This window comes from Caretta caretta, chromosome 28 (assembly GCF_965140235.1).
Source record: "Caretta caretta isolate rCarCar2 chromosome 28, rCarCar1.hap1, whole genome shotgun sequence".
Classification (NCBI taxonomy): Eukaryota; Metazoa; Chordata; order Testudines; family Cheloniidae; genus Caretta; species Caretta caretta.
The window spans coordinates 5530858-5550249 of NC_134233.1; the positions used below are offsets into that span (position 1 = coordinate 5530858).

General features: G+C 47.0%; 2 long non-coding RNA genes across 2 annotated transcripts; both read left to right on the forward strand.

The window, feature by feature from the left end:
• Window positions 1-1784: 1784 nt before the first annotated feature.
• LOC125629740 (uncharacterized) lies at window positions 1785-2978 on the forward strand. The gene is made up of 3 exons (XR_012666279.1): window positions 1785-1870; window positions 2289-2368; window positions 2858-2978. It is a non-coding gene; the product is annotated as an uncharacterized LOC125629740 (long non-coding RNA).
• A 9202-nt stretch (window positions 2979-12180) lies between these two features.
• LOC142070362 (uncharacterized) lies at window positions 12181-17978 on the forward strand. Its single transcript, XR_012666317.1, has 3 exons — window positions 12181-12340; window positions 12781-12974; window positions 17905-17978. It is a non-coding gene; the product is annotated as an uncharacterized LOC142070362 (long non-coding RNA).
• Window positions 17979-19392: the final 1414 nt, after the last annotated feature.

The following is a 19392-nucleotide window of genomic DNA, read 5'->3' on the forward strand; positions in this document are numbered from 1 at the left end:
GATGAGTTGATATACCCCCTGGAAGACCCCTGCAGACCCTCAGGGGTACAGAAGTCCCCCTGGTTGAACACCACTGATCTAGAGGATAGAGCAGGAGACTAGGCCTCTGGGCTCCCATTGCTGGCTCTGCCATTTACTCACTGTGCAGCCTTAGGCAAGACATTTAGCGCCTGATCTTGTACCCACCAGTGTCAATGACTAAGCTCCCGTGTACTCCACTGCTGTCGGTTCAGCCTTTTTCGGCTCTCTGGGTCAGAGTTACCCAGTGGGAATGATGGCGATGGGGCGGCGAGTTCTATGGGCTCATGGTGCCCAGGCTCCAGCAGTATTCAAGGCTCGGGGGCCCGGCTCCACCAATGTTTGATTCATTCCAAGGCCAAATGAATCAGAAGAACTTGTCTCTAGTGATGTTTCCTACTGTCTAGGATTACCACCATGGGACAAGAGGCAAGACTCGCCAGACCCTGATGCTGACATACAGCAACGTGGCTGTCCATGCTCCAAAAGAGCAGCTTCTCTCCCGAGTAGAGGCAGACATCACAAGGAACATCATTCACCATTACAGAACCAGTTGTCAGGTAAGAGCCTTTGCATGACAACTGTGAGGGGCATTACCCTGAAGTTATAGAATTGCCTCTGAGTTTATAGAGAGAGGGCTTGTATTTTCTAAAACTCTCCTTTGAGCAATAATTTGTCACATAACTGAAATTTAAAACTGTAATGGATGGAGCGTGAGCTGTCACATGTTGTATCACTTTTGTTGCTCTTCTTTGTGTTTTCTCTAGTTTTTCTATAGTCTTCTGAAATTCTGTCGAGCACAGCTACACAGTAATTCACATGGAGTCACACTCAGGCTATTCAGAATAACACTCTAACTCCCCTAATATGTATGTGTATCTAGCTCTATCTTTTGCTAGCCAAGAGAGAATGGTGCTAACTTGTATTTAGTTTCTTTGCTGTCACTCTGTTTCTTGGACTCACTACTTCCCTTCCCTCTTCTCTGTCATCTTGTTTGTCTGTGTGCTCCTTATTTCTGTTCCCTAGGTGTCTGACTGCTGGTACTGACTCTCCTCTCAGTGCAACCTCGCCACGTCACTTTGCCATTCAGTTCTGCCCTGTCTAAGTGAGAATCTCATTTAGCCTTTGTCAAAAAAGTTGATCACAGTTGAACCAAACGGATATCTTCCAGAAGTTCACAAATGCAAATATTCCATAGGATGGCCCCTGATCTTGACCTCTGCAAAACACCCCCTCTGGATACGTTTCCTGCCTTTTGGAAGATTTAACAATCATGATTTCTCTCTGCTCCATATTCACCAGCCAGGCCATTTTGAGGATGTGTGTTATGTGGGACTATAGACATTGCTAATAGCTGTTTTGCATTTTGTTTTTCAGGTGCTGGGCATCGCTCTTACAAACAAGGTAAATTCTAAATAATCTGCCCTCGGCTCTTGCCTTTTCTATCCACAAGTTGCTTGTTTAAATTGCTCAGAGCTTGATTTCCTTGCTGCATCAAGCAGGAGTCCTGGCTGCTCTGGTGTAAGTGGCCCTGGATTTCTTTCATGAACCTGGGTTTTCTCTTCTTCTGAGGTGGGTGCAGAGCCAGGGTCCTCTGCCTTCTGGGGTCTGTGGACACCTCTCTCCTCTCCTGTGGCTAGATTTAATTCCTGATCTTTATCTTCTGGACTCTGGTTCTTCTCTCCGTTTCTCATCCACATCCTCTTGTTTCTCCTTCTGGGTTATGTAGGACATGCACCTAAAATTAACCCTCATCCAGAATGTCACGGAGATTAGCTGTGCCATTTTGGAGACCAGAGACTCCCAGGAGTACGAATTCTCTTACAAACTGGAGCTCCTTGGCTACATGCTGGTGAGTGATGAGGAGCTTTGAGGACTGAAGTACAAAGGAGTTTGTTGTAATGTCATCAGACTGGGTTTCCAGGTAGATGTTGTTTTATCCATTGGCTGTGACTGTACCACTGCAGTCTCATGAGCTACCTGCACGGCACCCAGAATGCTGCTGGGTCCACTCTGAGCTTGGCAGGGATGCCGACCTATTGTGGGCTGTAAGTGGCAGGAATGGCTTGTGTCTGGGGAGTTATCTTTCTGTCTCCGTATAGCCTGCAGATGGCCCTACGGTCCATTTCTGAGGCAGAGAGCCTGCTGAGCACGGTGTCTGTTTATTACAGGTCTGGCATATGGCCCTGTTTCAGGGTATGAGAGGAAAGCCTCTCTGCCTTTCAAATTTATTTCCCATTTTTTTAAATTTCCCTATTCGTGCATTTCAGGACTTCATTAAAAAGGAACCACTGGATTCCCTGGCATCTCCAGTTCGCTACAAGGCAATTCTTGCCATTAGACATCTGAGGTAGGCTATTTTCTGCCATATTTCCTGGCACTGTGACATCGTCTTTGTTAGTTCATGAGTGCCAGGTTGGGAGCAGTTTGATGCCTGCCGGGTTTGGCTCACATGCTGCTCACCAGCAGAACTTTAGTTCTTGAGGGTTTGAATGTGTCCATTTGGAGGTTTGTGCTTGAAAGACACAAACTTGGAGGTTGTGGGGCATGCAGTCCAATGCAGGAGAGTTCAGATGGGGAGGGAGGTGTCTGGCTTGCTGGCAGGGGGAAGGAAGCTAGTGGGTTTCTCTAAAAAGGGGACTTGAAGCTTTAGCTTTACTTCTCAATGAGCCAAATACTTAATAGAGGTGCAAAGAGGTGCTCAGCTGCAAAGTGAAGGGTTGTTTGCATTTGGGGTTTTAGATTGAGACAATCTCCAGTCATTGGACCCATTTCTTTTACTTGGAGGTGGTACTGAGTCTAATGCATGACTTTTCTCTCTCTCTCTTTCTTCTGCCAGCAAACTCAAACCATCTTTGACCTTGAAGGAAAACCGTGAGCTCCTTCATCAGTGTTTCAAAAGTTTGTTTCCCCTCCCTCCCCTGGAGAAGATGATGAAAGAGGAAGGTGAGACAGCAAAGGATGCTCTGCCTATACAGGTACGTGACAACAATTCTCCTCAGGCACCATCCACTGTATTTCTGCCCAGCAGACACTGGGTGATGGCAGTCACACATGGCCTCCCTGGCAAGGTTATGGTTAGCTTTCCCTAGCCCCCAGTCGTCCCCTCCCCCGCCCCACACACACACAAATTATCTGTGCTGAGCCTCACTCCTTCTCTTCTGGTTTCAGTCACTGTACATAGAGTCCTTGGAAGCCCTTGGCAAGCTAATGAAGACTTTGCTGGAGGAAGAACCAACCGCACACTGGTTCCAGGAAATGTTTCAAGTGAGTAGACCATTGAACCATGGTGAAGATTGTTTGTTTGTTTGTTTGTTTGTTGTGTTACTGCAGGGAAGAGTCAGAGATTTAGGGGGTCAAGCTTCAGTTGTGGAGGAATTTTCCACAATGGAGTGAATTGTCGGGGGAAAAAGCACCAAATTCTTCCTGGGATAAGCAGGCATGTGCCCTGCTGAAATCCACAGAAGCTATGCCATTTTATGCCAGGGCTGGATTGGGACCAACTTCTTACAATGTAGTTGACACTACTTGGACCGGCAAGAAAATCACCACTGCAGTAGCCAAATCCAAGAGAACCAGTTGAAACTGATCACTTCTTCAAAGAGGAATTCATTCATATTGAGTTAAGCCCTGTGTATGGAAACTCATCCAGAGGAGACTTCCTGTTCCTCAGACATGAACAGAATATCTTGAAGAGCTGAGGGGTGGGGAGTTTGATGCACCTTCAGTATAAAAATGAAGTTCTAAAAGGAGCTGGGCTTCGGGGGGGACTTCTCTGCTCTTTTTCAAATTAATAAAAAGAAATGCTCCTCTCTGTCATTTGGCCACTCAATGTGGGAGAAGTTGCCCAGGAAACAGAACACAGCAGCAGACATCAAACAGCATGCAATGTGGTAGACAGCTCCCATCAGACATTCTACAGAAGACATCACGTACACAGGCCCAGGTTCATCTCTCATGTAACTCCTTTGTCTTCAATCACTCAGAGGTGAATCTGGTCCCTGGCACTTCCATTAGACATGTAATTCCTTCGCTCCATGGAGGTCGGGTGCTTTGGAGAGGGATTTTAGTAACAATTAAACCTGTTTAAGAGGAACTTTTGGGAGGGATTTTCTGGTACTAACTCTGTCCATTCTGTCTGTTTCAGCAGACTAGAGATGACAGGATGAGGCCCGAGCCTTCTCTTTTCTAGCTATTCTAGCAGGCTGACAAGCCTACCTCACAAAAATGGTTCCAGCAGGACCTTCCCCCGAGAAAGACTAGGCAATGCAGATCGCCTCCTGTACTTTGCTTTGAAGCTAATCTTCTATTTCCTGTGCATACACAGTAAACTAGTTACTCATTCGCATAAGGTGATTAGCCGTTCTTCCATTATAACACAGAGAGTTAAGCTGAAGACAATGTAGAAATTATTAGTTTCCTGCAGTATCTTACATCTTTGATTTTAAGGTTAACTGAACACCTTGCACACATAATGAAGACCTGAAAGGGAATGAGCATCGACAAGCTAATTTGGTTACATTGTGAAACTTCTAACCGCGTATAGATCAACACAGACAAATAGACTTAGCATCTGTTGTTCATTTTTGAATGAGTTGAGGATTGCTAGTCTAATCCATCTCTTTGAAATTCACATGCAAGTGAACTGTCTTGATACAGTGGAAGTGCCTCTTGTTAAGTTATTATGGGTCATACACAGGTTGCCTGGTCTGCCAGTGTCACAAATGCATTCTTGGTTCTTATGCTCCCAGGGTGGTAAAGGAAAATTTCTATTTAACCAGCTAAGAACATAAAACATAAGAATGGCTAACCTGCCTCCCACAAAAGAATGGTTCATCTGGCCCAGTATCCTGTCTTCTGACTGCATTGTGTGAAGATATGCTTCCTTTGGTTTGTTTTAAACCTGCTGCCTATTAATTTCATTGGGGGGCCTCTTGGTCTTGTGTTAGGTGAAGGGCTAAATAACACTTCCTTATTGACTTTCTCTACACCAGTCATGATTTTATAGACCTCTAGCATATTCCCTCTGAGTCGTCTCTTTTCCAAGCTGAAACGTCGCTCTTTTTTTAATCTCCCTTGGGTGAGAAGTTATCCCATAGGCCTAATTTTTGTTGCTCTTCTCCGTATTTCTTCCCATTCTAACACATCTTTTTTGAGATGAGATGACCAAAACTGCACGCAGTATTCAAGGTGTGGGGGTCCTGTAGATTCCTATCGTGGCATAATGATATTTGCTGTCTTCTTATCGATCCCTTTCCTAAGGGTTCCTAACATCTTGTTAGCTTTTTTGACTGCATGTTGAGCGGATGTTTTCAGAGAACTGTACACAATAACTCTGAGGTCTCTTTCTTGAGTGATAACAGCTAATTTAGACCCCATCCATTTCTATGTACAATTGGGATTATGTTTTCCAATGTGCATTACCCAGTACAGAACAGGAATCAGGGGCACAATGTTACCAGATGTGCCTGTTACTTTGGGGTAGGCTCATTGATTAGGGTTACTCTTCCTGGGGGGGGGGGGGGGGTCTGTAATTCTATTAATCTGCTGCTTATGTCACTTGTGTGTTCATAGGGAGCTCTACTCCTTCCTTCGGCAAGTGCCCTCCCAATGGAGCGACCCTGCAGGACCTCGGTTCCCCAGGGCTGGGTTCCTCCAGCCCTAGAACTAGATGAACACGCACGCACGTACGCTCACACGAGCAGAGCAAGTCTGAGCGGACCAGGTCAATCAGCCCTCTCCAGCTGATCCTCTCATATGTCCCTGTACTCAATGGGCTGGGTTAAGCAGCACTTTCAGCTGCTCCCCTCTTATGTGCCCCAAGTTTAACACATCCCTATCCCACTTCCACATTACAATTGTACTGGTAGTAACCCACTTCATGAGCAAACCCCACAGTATTTTTGGGCGCTACCGGGACCTTTAGCTTAGGTAAAAGAAGGGTTGCTGCAGAGTAAATGGGGGAAGCGGAAAATACAGAGTGAAATTTGGAGAGCGAGAGAGAGGGAGAGAGAAGCAACCAGCTGAACCATAAAAGTTATTTATTGAATAATAGTGATAACTACACAAGGAGGGCTAAACAAACATAATGGTTACATTAGAAAGGTTAATACCTGAGGAAGAAAAGAAAACGGAGGGGCGAGGGGGGGGGGGAATCTCACCCACTCCATGAGGCTTGAACTGGGTGGGGTTCCCAGGTAATGGTGGTAGCTCCGGGTCCTGAGTGCTGGAGACAGGCAGAGCCCCCAGCACAATCAGTCAGGAGATGGAATCCCAGTGGAACTGATGCAGAGTTTGGGTCTATACATCAGAACCCTTACTTGGGCATAGGTAGGGGGTTTTGTAGAGAAAATACAATGGTTCAAGGGAGAACACTAGATTTGTTTATGGGTAAACTAATGGGTTTTCAAGGGTTTTCTTTAGGCTAGACAATAGGAGCTGATCACTCTTGGCTATGGGTGGTGTTTTTTTCCAGGGAGCTCACAAGGCAACTAGGCTGCTTCAGTATTTTAGGATAATAAAGATTTATTACTAGAATTGGTCTGATAATTGCTGAGCTAGGTGTGTGCAGGCATAGGTTCATTAGCATCTGGAGCAGAGATTCCCATGATGCAATGCGTCCCTGCTTTTCTGGTCCCAGAGTTCAGTGCGGTTCTCTGTTCCTCATTCTTCATGCTAATTCCTATCCCATCTTTCATGCAGATGAGGCTAGGGGAGTTGTCTCTGTTCTTCATTCTGTATGCAAATGGAGATGTCTTAATCTTGTCACCCTTCTCAGGAGGGGTGTAGGTGTGTCTCCCAACACCCTTCATTGTTCTCTGCAAGCCTTTTCTCTGATGGGTTTTGGTTCAAACAGAGACTGGTGGGGGCGGGGGGTGTCTTTCATGAGTCAGACAGGCTAGATACTGTGCCCTGGTTCCCCAAAAACACAGAGCTGACTGGTCTGAACAATAAGGATGGCAAGTGAAGTCTAGTCCAACTGGAGACCATTCATTCTTCGTTCTTCGTTCTTTTTTCATTAGACTCAGGGAACTTTTGATCGGTTTGGATCTCTGATTGGACTAATAGCACCATACAGCTGTGATTCGCTGGCCACGTCCCGTCAGTGCGTGGTTGACTGTATCAGCTGCCTTCTCTGTATACAAGGTGAGGAGACCATTAGCAGGTATAAGGAATTCTTCACCTTCTTTCACTGTTGTAAAGTCCATTTGTCTGCCTATCTAGTTCTTTCTGTCCTGTCTGTTGTCGCTTAGATAACAGAATGGTGCGCATCTTGTAAATACCTCATTAGAAGAGAAGATTCTGATGTGTAAAGAGCCTATCACACTTTTGGGAACTGTACAACTAATAAATGGTCTGCATACAGGTAGATAAGGGCTAAATTCCTTAGGGCTTGTCTACACAGGGACAGTAAGGAAAGTTAATCCAAATGAACTAAAGGTGTACATTTCAAGTGCATGAGGTAAATGGCATTAAACACATGTGTGGATGCTCTGATTCTGAATTAAAATGGGCCTTATTAATTGTAGTGAATTCCATGAATGAAACTAACCTGAATGAAGGCCACTTTAATTCTAAATAAGTGTGTCCCCACAGGTGTTGAATGAAGTTTAACGAATGCATTTTGAAAATGAATGGGGATTAGCTTTCTTGAATATCTCCATGGAGACAAGCCCTTGGTACTAAACATTTTCATTCTCTTTACCCTGCCACTGGCTGGACTGGAGGGGTTTCCTGGAATAATTCTGTAAACAAAAAGTTCTTCCAGCAGCCCTCTGCCATGAGCATTCCGAGCGACTGGAGTAAGTAGAGGCCATTTTTCCCCTTTGTGAAAGAGTAGGATATTCTTTTCACCTAATGGTTAGATGTTAAGGGATAGAGCTTGGTTATCGTTAAAGGCCATTTCCAATGAGGGTGACCAGACAGCAAATGTGAAACCTCGGGACAGGGGGTGGGGGGTAAGAGGAGTCTATCTAAGAAAAAGACCCCAAAATGGGGACTGTCCCTATAAAATCGGGACCCCTGGTCATCCTATTTCCTATGATTCTTAATCAGTCCTAAAAACAGTGTTGGTGATTCAGAAACAGAATAAGGGACTCCAACCTTTGAATGTACAACATAGTAATCCCAGCATTGTTTAGAAGTGACTGATGATGAGCCTGGGTTTCTTGCCAAAGTTTTTTGTCTATCCCCGTCTCTTTTACAAGGAGAGTTTGATGGAGGGATTCACCTCTAAACTGGAACCTCTGATCTACCTGCATGAGTTGTACTTGAATAGGAGCTTAGATGTAAATAGTGAGAGCAGAGAGACTACTGAAACCAGACACACACACAAAGCTGCTCCAAGCTGAATACAGTGCTTGTTCAATCCTGGATCATTCACAATAACATACCACTACTGTTAACGTTCAGACATTTTAGGGTGTAATCCCGACTCCATTCCAGTCAACAGGAGTTTTGCCATTGACTTCAGTGGGGCCAAGATTTTACACTATGCTGATGACAACATAGCACATGGATCCTCCCGTATAAAGATCCATGCAGTAGGGGTTCAGTTTCCTTAATCGTTACAGTACTTTTTCTCCTTTTCTCCACTCCAGGACAGTCTATAAACCTGGGCTCTGCAGAGGAGGAGCTGAGATGTCTCCGTGAAGCACTAACAGCTCCAGACCCCGAGGCTCTGTTTCAGGCATCTTCCAAAATGGCCAGGGTAACTGACTCAAAAAGCTTGTGCGGATGTGCGAGTGACCAGGCACCGTTCATTTGACATTTGCTCTTTCATGATGCCTTTCCGTACTCGGAGGGAGCTGTGGGAGCAGGGCGCTGGCTGCTAGTAACCAGCAAGATGCTTTTCATAGATGTGTGCTCTGAATGCCACGTAAAAACCAGATTCCAAAGAACGTTGCACGCCCATGAAAATGCGCACGCGGATGCACACGCATGTACCTATCCAGCAGGGCCGGCTCTTGCTTTCTCACTGATCCAGAGCAGTGAAGCACAAAAAATAATGAAATAAAAGAGCCCCCATGCCGCCCTAAGATTGGCCGGAACACCGCCCCTTGCAATCTGCCGCCCCAAGCACGAGCTTCCTCGGCGGGTGCCTGGAGCCGGCCCTGCCATCCAGCCACCCAGGAGAAAAACTGTGTTAGTGGAACATCAAGCTGAGAAACCACCCAGGATTCATTCCGTCACCTTGTGGGTTTGCCTTCGCCGATATTTGTGTGCATGCCTCTCTTGACTGACTTCTATATGCTGTAAAAAGATGCAGTGTATGTAAGAGACTACAAAGGGAAACTTACCTCCTGCCTATCCAGTACAATGTTGTGCTAACTATGCAACAGAGTCTTTGCCTCTAACCTGATATCATTAGTGTAGAAGACAAAAATGTAGTCTATAGACTAGAGAGAGAATTGTAATCCCAAATGGCGAGCTAGACAGGAGGCTAATTCACCATTTGCTGATGCAGGTATATCTTTTTTTCCATTTTTAAAAGTGCTGGAGCCAAACATCATTGCGGTCTCTCCTGTTTTTGATCTGTTCCCAGGTTGTTAGTGAGTACTTTCCCTCCGAACAGGTCACAGACTTTATTGCGGCCACATTGGGTGGTCTGCTGTCTGCTAGCCCCACCTGTGCCACGGCAGCTGGACTATGGATGAAGATCATCCTGAAGGAGTGTGGAGATGCCATGCTGGACAAGGTAAAACTGGGAACTGGAGAGCTTTTCTGCCTAAACTCTAGGCTTTTTGATCTTTGCCCTCATGTGTAAGGAAGAAAAATCTTGCTGTTTCTCCCCCTCGGACATAGAGTCGATTCCATCTCTGTTCCTACCCTAAGATAGGCAATGGCAGAATCAATAGCAGTAGACCGAGATAATCCAAGGGAAAAGGAAGATGGTTGGTTCTTTATTGCTCTAGCTTGTTGCCACAGTATTCAGCCAAGAAAGGCTTGAGAAAACAGACTCTGGGGAAAAGACAAGAAGACAGAATGACTGGCACTTGGAGGCCTCCAGGTATTAGGAGGCCTATGGCTAAGGGCTACATGGATTAAAAAGAGCACTGGGCTATTGCCACCCTCTTGCCAGGTTTCTGAGCCTGGCCTCCAGCCCAAGCAGGAACAGCTCCACTTTTAGCCCCATCGTGCAAGCCCCACAGGCCCAGGTTGACCTGAGCTCTGAAACTCACTGCTGTGGGATTTTTTTGCTGTGTAGACGTACCCTTTAAGAAGAGAAGGAAGGAGGGAGAAAACTCTAGTGTCTTTGGGATCCACTATTTATATGCCTTATTCTGGAGCCCAGTACATCAGGGCTAGATGAAAGGAGCACTCCACAAATCTTCTAACAAGGCTGGTGAAAGGCCTCAGGACAGGGAACCCTCGCAGCAGAACTGCCATGTTTGCACAGTGTTTTGAAGATGTGAAGGGCTAGGAATGAATATGAGAGGTAGTCACCTGTTCAGAGTCCCAGGCATTTACACACTGTCTTTAAAGCACTTGCATATTTTGTGCTTGTGGTTGTTGATGAGCTCTGCATTCTTCGAGGCAAATGGTCAGATTTGGCTGCTTAAATCACAGCTGCAAAATCTGGGCAAGCCAAGCTGCCTTTTGTGCATGTGAACTCGTTTGTGTAATGCATAGCTGGGCACCACCACATTAAATTACCTGGTATGTCTATGTGTGTGTCAGTGTTAATTTTTACAGCCGTGTGTGGGCAATTTGTGTGGGCTCAAGTTACGCAGACGTATTTGAACATTTGCTTCTTGAAGTGAGGCATTTCTAAAAAAGCAGCAAATGGCTAAATAAAGGTTTTGATTCTGTAGAGTGAATGGAGAGAAAGAAAAAGGGACATTTCTTTCTGGTTTTGTTCCTTCCAGGTGCCAGATATCCTGGCTATACTATATCGCCACATGCCTACTATCCAGGAGGGCAGCTTGAGGCAGTTCCTGGTGGAGGCAGTGTCCATTCTAGCTCACCATCACCAAGAGGCAGTGATCTCCAGCCTCCTCAGCAAACGTCTGCCGATGGACAGGTATATACCGCTACCTATTGCATTTATCTTGGTAAAACATGGATCCCACAGCTTTCCTAGGAGATGTAGGGCTTCATTTAAGCCGCAAACAGTTTGGGATCATTCCTAAGGGTTAATAGCCTGGCTCTTTCTGCAGGAAGGTCCAAGAACATGTTAAGGTGGGGTGCGGAGAGAAATTAAGTGTCATTCTGTTTCCATTCATGAATAGCTGCTTTGACATCCTAAAGATCTATCTTTACTGGTATAACTGGAGTGTATTGTTGGAAACATCTACCTCTCTAGACGCCTGAATTGAGCTCACTCTGGAAATGAGCAGTGGCTGTTGGTTTCCTGGTAGCATGACAGCTTCAGGTGCAAATCCCTGGCTGATTGCAAAGACTAGGGCCAATATTATCATCAGACCTCTGCTTGGTATCAATGAGGGTGTGGCTGCTTGAGCAGAGTTGCCATCCTTGGTACTTAAAAGTGGACTGGAAGCAGATCCATCATTTCATTTCAAGATCCCTAACTGAGGTATCAGTTATCAGTGCTGGAATCTAAGACCATAAGAACAGCCATACTGGGTCAGACCAAAAGGCCATCTAGCCCAGTAGTCTGTCTTGCGACCGTGACCAGTGCCACATGCCCCAGAGGAAATGAACACAACAGGTCATTGTCAAGTGATCCATCCCCTGTTGCCCAGTCCCAGCTTCTGGCAAACAGAGGGTAGGGACGCCATTTGTGAAGGGGACCTAGGATGGCCAAGAACATTCGTTCTCATAGTTGTATGTCCATCTAGTAGGAATCTGGCTTTTCTTTCATCCACTTGCCTTCCAAACCCTAGATCTTTGGGAGCCACATGCTCATGATTCCATATTGACTGGGAAGTGGAGAAAACAGGAAGTGAGGTTGGCGCTCTGTGTCCTGTCCTTCTGAAGTCTAGTATTAATGGTTAGGCTGCAGGAGGACTAGGTCACTTAACTTAGTTCTGTAACTGGAAACTCAATATTTAAACACAAGGAGCGTTAAAGGAGGACAGGACTCCTAACTCTCTCATCATAGGCAAGGAGAACATTTGGTCTTTGCTAAAATATGACACATTCAGGGTGAGCCACAAAAGTGTCCAGGGCTCACCTGTAACTTCTGTTAAACTGCAGTGACACCGCTGAGCAGTGGAGATCTCTGGGGGGAGACCCCTTGCTTGCCACTCAAGTCCTACGAGCCCTAATAGAGAAGATAAAGACTCCAACAAGAACAGAAGGCAGCATCACCTCAGAGACCGAAATGGACAGGCATTTGGCAGCTGCTGAACCTCTCTTAGTAAGTTAGATGGCAAACATGTCTTTCAGGCTTTCCTGTGCCCTGCGATAATCCTGCTGATGGAAAGCTGGAAGTGTGGTATAATATTGCTGTGTGGGCACTTCTCCTCTGATGGACTGTTTCCCTGAGTCCAGCTCTGCTGCCTGTGGAACAAATACGGCAGTTTTAGATACGTTACTGATTTACTTAATGCTATCTGGCCATTAGAAAGTCTTTGGAGCAGGTTTCTTTGCAAATCTTCCTTTGGACTCACAGCATGCCTTGGGAGGTCATACACATTTGTACAGATGTGGGAAAGTGAGCCACGAGTTAAGCAAGTTGCTCGCTGTCATTCAAGTTACTGGCAGAAGGGAGAATTTCATACAGCAGATATCAGATGGGGAGAGAGGGTGTGATGGTGTTGGGAAGAGATCTCCTTTTTTACCATGCTCTCCTTTCAGGCAACATGTGCCATCTTTGAGGTGGTGTCAGCCCTGCAGTCGAGCAAAGCTGTGCGGGAACTGCTCCCAGAGTTGTTTCCTGTTCTCCTGCAGCAGGTCAGCCAAACCCTCGGACAAAAGCTGCCTTTGCCAACGAGAAGCAGCCCGAGAGAAATCCGAAAAGGGCTACAACTTACTGAGGGCAACCCTTGCCGGTAATTAGAAGGAAGGGAGAGAAACCAAGAGAATTCCAGTAGAGTTGTGTGACGCTCCCGAGGAGTTCCCAGGGTTATGAGGCACCTTACCACCACGTGCCCTTCGAGTGAGGAAGTCTTGTCTGTGCCTGCTGTGGGTCAGTTCCCTGAAACGACCAGGCTCTGGCAAAACAAACCCTGCCACCCAGGCCTCCTCAGACCTCAGTCTCTTTGTACAGGTTAATGACAGGCACACACCCACCCCCGAGTCCTCTGACCATTCCGTATGGTGTCCAGCCCTTTATCCACTGAACTCCCACAGAATTGTCAGGCCTGCTGTTCCCAATGGAACAGTACACACCCGTTTATTACTTCTACTTTAGACTCTGTACTCGATACTTAGACTCTGTACTGCAAAACACACAGCACTTAGATATATTTCTAGTGAAAACAAGAAGGGAGATTATCAAAGAACAGAGATTCCAGTGACCGTCAGTAAGAATGCAAGCAAAAAATGGTTACATTTCAAATGAAATCATAACTTGCTCCGAGAAACTAAACTTAACCAACAGGTTAACCTCCTGTCTCAAGATGTTTCTCACCCAAAGTTCTCAACCAAGCCTGATCGCGACCCCTCTTTCATGAAGCAAACTCGCGGTCCATCTACTTCCTAAGTGAAAGATGTCCCCCAAATAGACTAGAGCAAACCTTTGATGTGTACCCCAAAATTGGGTCACCACCCCCTGTCTACTTCCTGCTACTTTTCTTTCTTTAAAGTTCTCACAGTCCTTCTCAACTGAATGTACATTAAGCATGTAGGGTTCACATGTAAACAAACAGATGGATAAACATTTCTTGCCTGAAAGAAAACCATTTTGTCACCTTTCCTGGTGACTAGTCCCGAGACACAGATCCTAAGAATGTAATTTTCAATGCATATCCATGACTCTTTACACAGCATCTGTACATGCGTTTCACAATGATATTGGTGACATGGGCTTTTATTTGAGACTCATGGGGCAATCTTTTAGTGAACTAGAATGTACGTACCAGGTCCCTCGGCACCCACTCTGTGCCCCTCGCCAGTTAACACTAAGATTCCTGAGTCCTCAGTTGACTTCAGCTCTGGTAGCACATTAATGTACATTTCCCACCAATCTCACAACATGATTAGTTTCTCTTCTTGTTGTGTTTCTTTATTCCATGCCAACAAGGTGCTCAAATTCCAGACTTCATGGTTTTATAATGTCTCTGAATTTTCCTAGGAAACCAGGATCTCAGCTCTCTTCACGGATGGGCAGCAGGTATCAAATAAACATAAGGAAGTACTTCTTCACACAACACACGGTCAACCTGTGGAACTCATTGCCAAGGGATGTTGTGAAGGCCAAAAGTATAACTGGGCTTTTTTTAAAAAAAGAATTGGATAAGTTCATGGAGAACAGGTCCATCAATGGCTATTCAGCAAGATGGTCAGGGATGCAACCCCAAGCTCTGGGTGTCCCTAGGCCTCTGACCGCCAGAAACTGAGACTGGACAACAGGGATTGGATCATTTCATGATTGCCCTGTTCTGTTCATTCCTGCTGAAGAAGCTGGCATTGACCACTGTTGGAAGAGAGTGTACTGGACTAGATGGACCATTGGACTGGCCCAGTAAGGCTGATCTTAGGTAGTGGCCACAGTGGGTCAGGTTTTCAAGATGGGTGCCTCAGTTTTGTCCACAAAACTTGAATTTGTTCAGATGGATGGGTACCTAGCTATGTGATTGCTGGCGCTGCAGACACGAGTATATATTCTGCTCATGCTGTTGGCCCATGTGCAGGCCCATTTTAGGTACCTATATGTGACGGGGTGGTAGGCTGTGCCCCGGCCTCTTCCATGGACACAGACTGCTCCGAGTCCCTCCAAAGTGTTCTAGGGATGCCTGCTCCTGAGATCCTGGTGGTAAGGGCTCTGATGACTGTTTGACCCCAACGGATGATCTTAAGTCACCTTTACGCTTGACCTTTGTTTTCTTTCTCCTCCCTCTTGTCTATACTTTCGTGTCTAGGTTTCTCCAGCCCCTTTACATATATTTCCTCTTTACCTGGCCCTTCAGGTTTTATTTCCACCCCCCTTTGGCCTCCATACCTGCCTTGGTGTCCCTGTTAGAAAGGGATTCCAGTCCATGCCCAGTAGAAGGCAGTGGGGCAATCCATCCACTACCGCTACATGTTTCTGCCTAAACTTCCCCTTAATATTCAGGGTCCTTAAAATTGGGCAGAATTTATCGTCCCCATGGACACTGGGCAGAATTTATTGTCCCCTTGGACCTGGTATTCAGTTTTGATCCTACCTCTGGGAAGTATCCAGTGGGGTTTCACTAACTCCTGCCTGATTAGCAAACAGGATGAAGCTGTGTCCATTAGTCCCTTTGGTGGCTCCTCCCTACCCAGACCGATACGGTAGGTACTTTCTTTTTTCTTTCCTGCCTGGGAGTCTTGTCCCAACCACAAAACTGGGCAAACCCACAGTCCATTTTAGGACAGTCTCTTTTTAGTTGTCCTTCACGTCCATGTCGGAAGCACACTGTAGGCCAAGCTCCCATTACAGTTCCTTGAGGCTCCTCCCTCTTCTTCTTGCTGCCCTTCCCAGCTGTAGGCACTCTGGTCCTTCTCAGATCTAGTCCCTTAAACCACTGACTCACTCTGGGAATGTCCGCCTCTATAAATTCCTCTCACTTTAACTGTGGGGTCCAGATGAACTGGCTGGCGCCACAGAACCCATCCTCGGATATGCTCAGGGAGACTCTGAAGAAACTTCCAGAATCATGCAGTCCATGATCTCCCCCACAGTCTGAGTATCTGGCCTTACCAATGAGTGGCCCAATCTTTTAATTCCTGTCCAAATGCACAGAGGCATAATCCCTCAATCCATCTTTCAACTCTACATTTCTGGCAGTACTTTTCTGTGGACAGGCCCCACCTCGTCCAGCATGGCTGCCTTAATCATGTCATAATCTCTTGCCTGCTCATCACTAAAAGCCCTGTATGTGCTTCCCCGGTTAAATAGGGTGCCAGTTGAAGGGCCCACATGGTTCTGTCCCTAGGAGGTCTCTCTGCTGCTCCTTGAAGAGTAACCAAAAACACATTGGGGTTGTTCGCAGGTCCCATTTTACAGTCTGATCTCCTGTTCCTGGTTTCCATTTCCTGTCACAGGACTCGCCAAACTTTGGAGGAGTTGTTGCCAGACCTGGGCTTGCTCCCGTATAAATTCCTGATGGCTCTTTTGCTGTTAAACCTACCAGGCAAGGAAAGGCTGTTTTTCTGCCTGCTGGGATTGTTGGAAGGTCTGTCGGGTCTTCTACACCAGTGGTCTCCAAACTGGGGTGCGCGGGATGATCCCGGGGGGAGCGTGGCATTAGTAGCGCCGCCGGACAGCACTCCGCCGTTTTTTTCCTTCGGCGGCAGCTCTGCACGTCCAAGGCTGGTGCTCCCCTTTGGCGGCCCGCCTGCGGCAGGTCTTCCATCGGTGGCGCGTCTGCGGCAGGTCACCCTGGGGGTGCGTGAGCCAAAACGTTTGGAGGCCACTGTTCTACACCAGCAGTTCTCAACCGGGCCGGTTTTAGCGGGTCTGCCAAGCAAGGTTGGCTTTAGACTAGCTGGGGCTCCGGGCAGAAAGCTGAAGCTTTGAGCCCAGCCGGGCTGGAGCCCTGAGGCCCAGCACCTGCACTAAAGCCCCGAGCCCCTGCACCCTGTGGGGTTAAAATCCGGAGCCAGGAGCCCCAAACTCTGATGCCTGGCAGGGCAGAGGCCTGGAACTGGGCCATGGAGTATTTCTAGCATGTTGAGGGTGGGGGGAGGCTCAGAAACAGAAAGGTTGAGAACCCCTGTTCCACACTTCTCTTTGCTGCTTCATCACTTGTTTCAGTGTTCCCTCCATCACCGGACTGCCAAACCTCTACACCGGCTTCTCCAACAGGCTCTCCATTTGCATAGATAACAGGGAAATCCCTGATGAGCCCCCAGCTGTGACAGAGAGGGGTGTTGCACCCCCACATCTTCCACAAACACAGACCGCGTTGAGACTTTTTTCCTTCTAAGCACCAACATATAGTCTATTTAATCCCCCTACCAATACATAGCACCTTTATATTGTATCTCAACTTTCTAAACTCTTCTCCAAAAGTCGGGTGGGGGGTAAGGTGTTTCCACTCAGAGACCTCACTTTGTCAGGCTCTCCTAGCTTTTTGTCTTTCTGTTTCTCTTAGGGTGACCAGACAGCAAGTGTGAAAAATCAGGACAGGGGTAGGGGTGTGGGGCGGGGGGGAGGGAATAGGCACCTGTATAAGATAAAGTCCCAAATATCAGGACATCTGGTCACCCAAGTTTCTTTCTCTGTCTGTTCCCCTCAAAGGGCTCCTGCCCATGTCCTTTTACACAGTTTCCCTGTTAATGGAATGATTGGTTCCTTGACTCACTAGCCCCAATCTGACCTTGTAATCAGGTACACCTCTCTCCAATTAGGCCTTCTGTGAGGAACGGAATTAGTAGGAATAGTGACCAGAGTGCTGACTCAAGTGCAAACCCTCAGCACTCTGTCACCTCATATCTGGAGATATGACCCCAGAATGTCCATTAGTGATCACCACACTCGATGCCCCCTGTTTCTGGGTCCTGATCATGTACCTTTTCCACATCACTTTACTCTCCTAGTGCCCATAGTCCTTGCAGAAAGAGAAAAAGGACTGCAAAATATTGTCCCTAGCAAAACTAGTCCTATGAGATGTATGAGACTGAAACTTACCTCCCAGCATCAAGTCCTTCCAGGGACACTGGTGTCCAGGACATTGCCAATGGATGAACTGCCGATTGAACAGCAGACCTGAGAAGTAGCCAGGGCTTCCTGACTCTCTGTTCAAGCTGCACCTTCCTCCTGATTGCTGCAGTTCTGTGCCTCTCTTTCCCCAGGCTTTCTATCAAAGCATTCGAGTCTGTGCTTTTCAAGGGTGGGAATGAGAGACTGGTGAGAGCGCTCAGGAAGCAGAGAACGTGGATTCTTCTGGAAAACCCCAAGACTCACCATGAGGGAGTGTGTCTGCTGGTGAGGTAAGAGATCTAGGAGGCATCATTTTATCCTTGGGAATCAGTAGCCAATAGAGTGGCTGAGAGGGAACCTCCCGTTTATAGCTTTGTGGGGGGGTGGGGTGTCCTGGGTGGAAACACACCGCTCCCACTCCTAGATATCAGAGCTGTCTGCTCAGAGCAGCTGAGTTTTTTTGAAGTGTGCAATCTAGCCCATGAGCGGTTTCTTTTGTCTTCCAGTCTTCTGCTAAGATCTGGACTCATAACACCTGAGATCATACAGAGCCTCCTCCGCTGGGTGAATTCCCCCACAGAAAACCACCGAGTCACCAGCACAGCTTTCCTTGCCCAGGTAAGACACAGGGCTCTGAAGAGTAGTTTCACCATTAGACTGTTGTCTGCCTTTCTTTCGGGAGTTGTACAGTTCTCTTCATAGGAGTAATTGTCATTTTAGACAGTAGAATAGGTCCTCCTTTATATGGAAACCTCACCAGGAACTTCACGATACCTTTCTGAGTCCTTCTCTCTCTGTGGTTTTTATTGCCGTCATTGCCTATACTAGCTACACAACCACAGGTGCTGGCTGAGAGAGATACGGACAGAGTTTGGATGACTGGATCTCTTCTGCCAAGTCCTAGTGCTGATCCTAACCAACAGCTCCTGATTTTGGTTTCGCTCAGCAGATCTTCTGAATGAACCTAGTGTCCTAATACTACCAACCAAGCAACCTACAACTACATTAATGTCTATCTTAGGTTCTCATTACTCTAGTATCTGAGTACCTCCAAACTCTTTAATGTCTGTATCCCCACCACACTCCTGCGAGGTAGGGAAGGACTATATTTCCTATTGTACAGGCAGGGAACTGATGCACAGAAGGGCTAAGTGACTTGCCAAGGTCACACAGGAAGTCTTTGAGGGAGCAGGAAATGGAACCTGGGTCTCCTAAGTCCTAGGCTAGTGTGATACCTGCCGCAGCATCCTCCCTTTCCACAACCTTCCTCCAACATCTGCATCATATTTCCCACTTATGCTAAGCAACTATCTTCGGGGCTCATCTGCTTCTAAGAAAAACAACCTCTCTGTGCCTGTGATGGGCTGTACCTGAGCTTTGAGGCTCCTTACAAGAGGCCCCGTGGTCCTACTACACCCTGCCCCAGGAAAAGAGCCCCCAGTCTGGGTCTGCCTAGAGAGGCTTCATGAAAGCAGCCAATCCGAGCCCATGAGGCTCGGCTAAAAGGAGCTGAAGGGCCTTAGCAGGTCAGTTCCTGGCAGGAACTGGAGGGGCAAGAAAGGGCGCTGCTCTCTGGCGACAGAAATTCAGGGGACAGCCAGAGTTTGATTCTGGCAGCCTTTACTTAAGCTGGGTTTTCA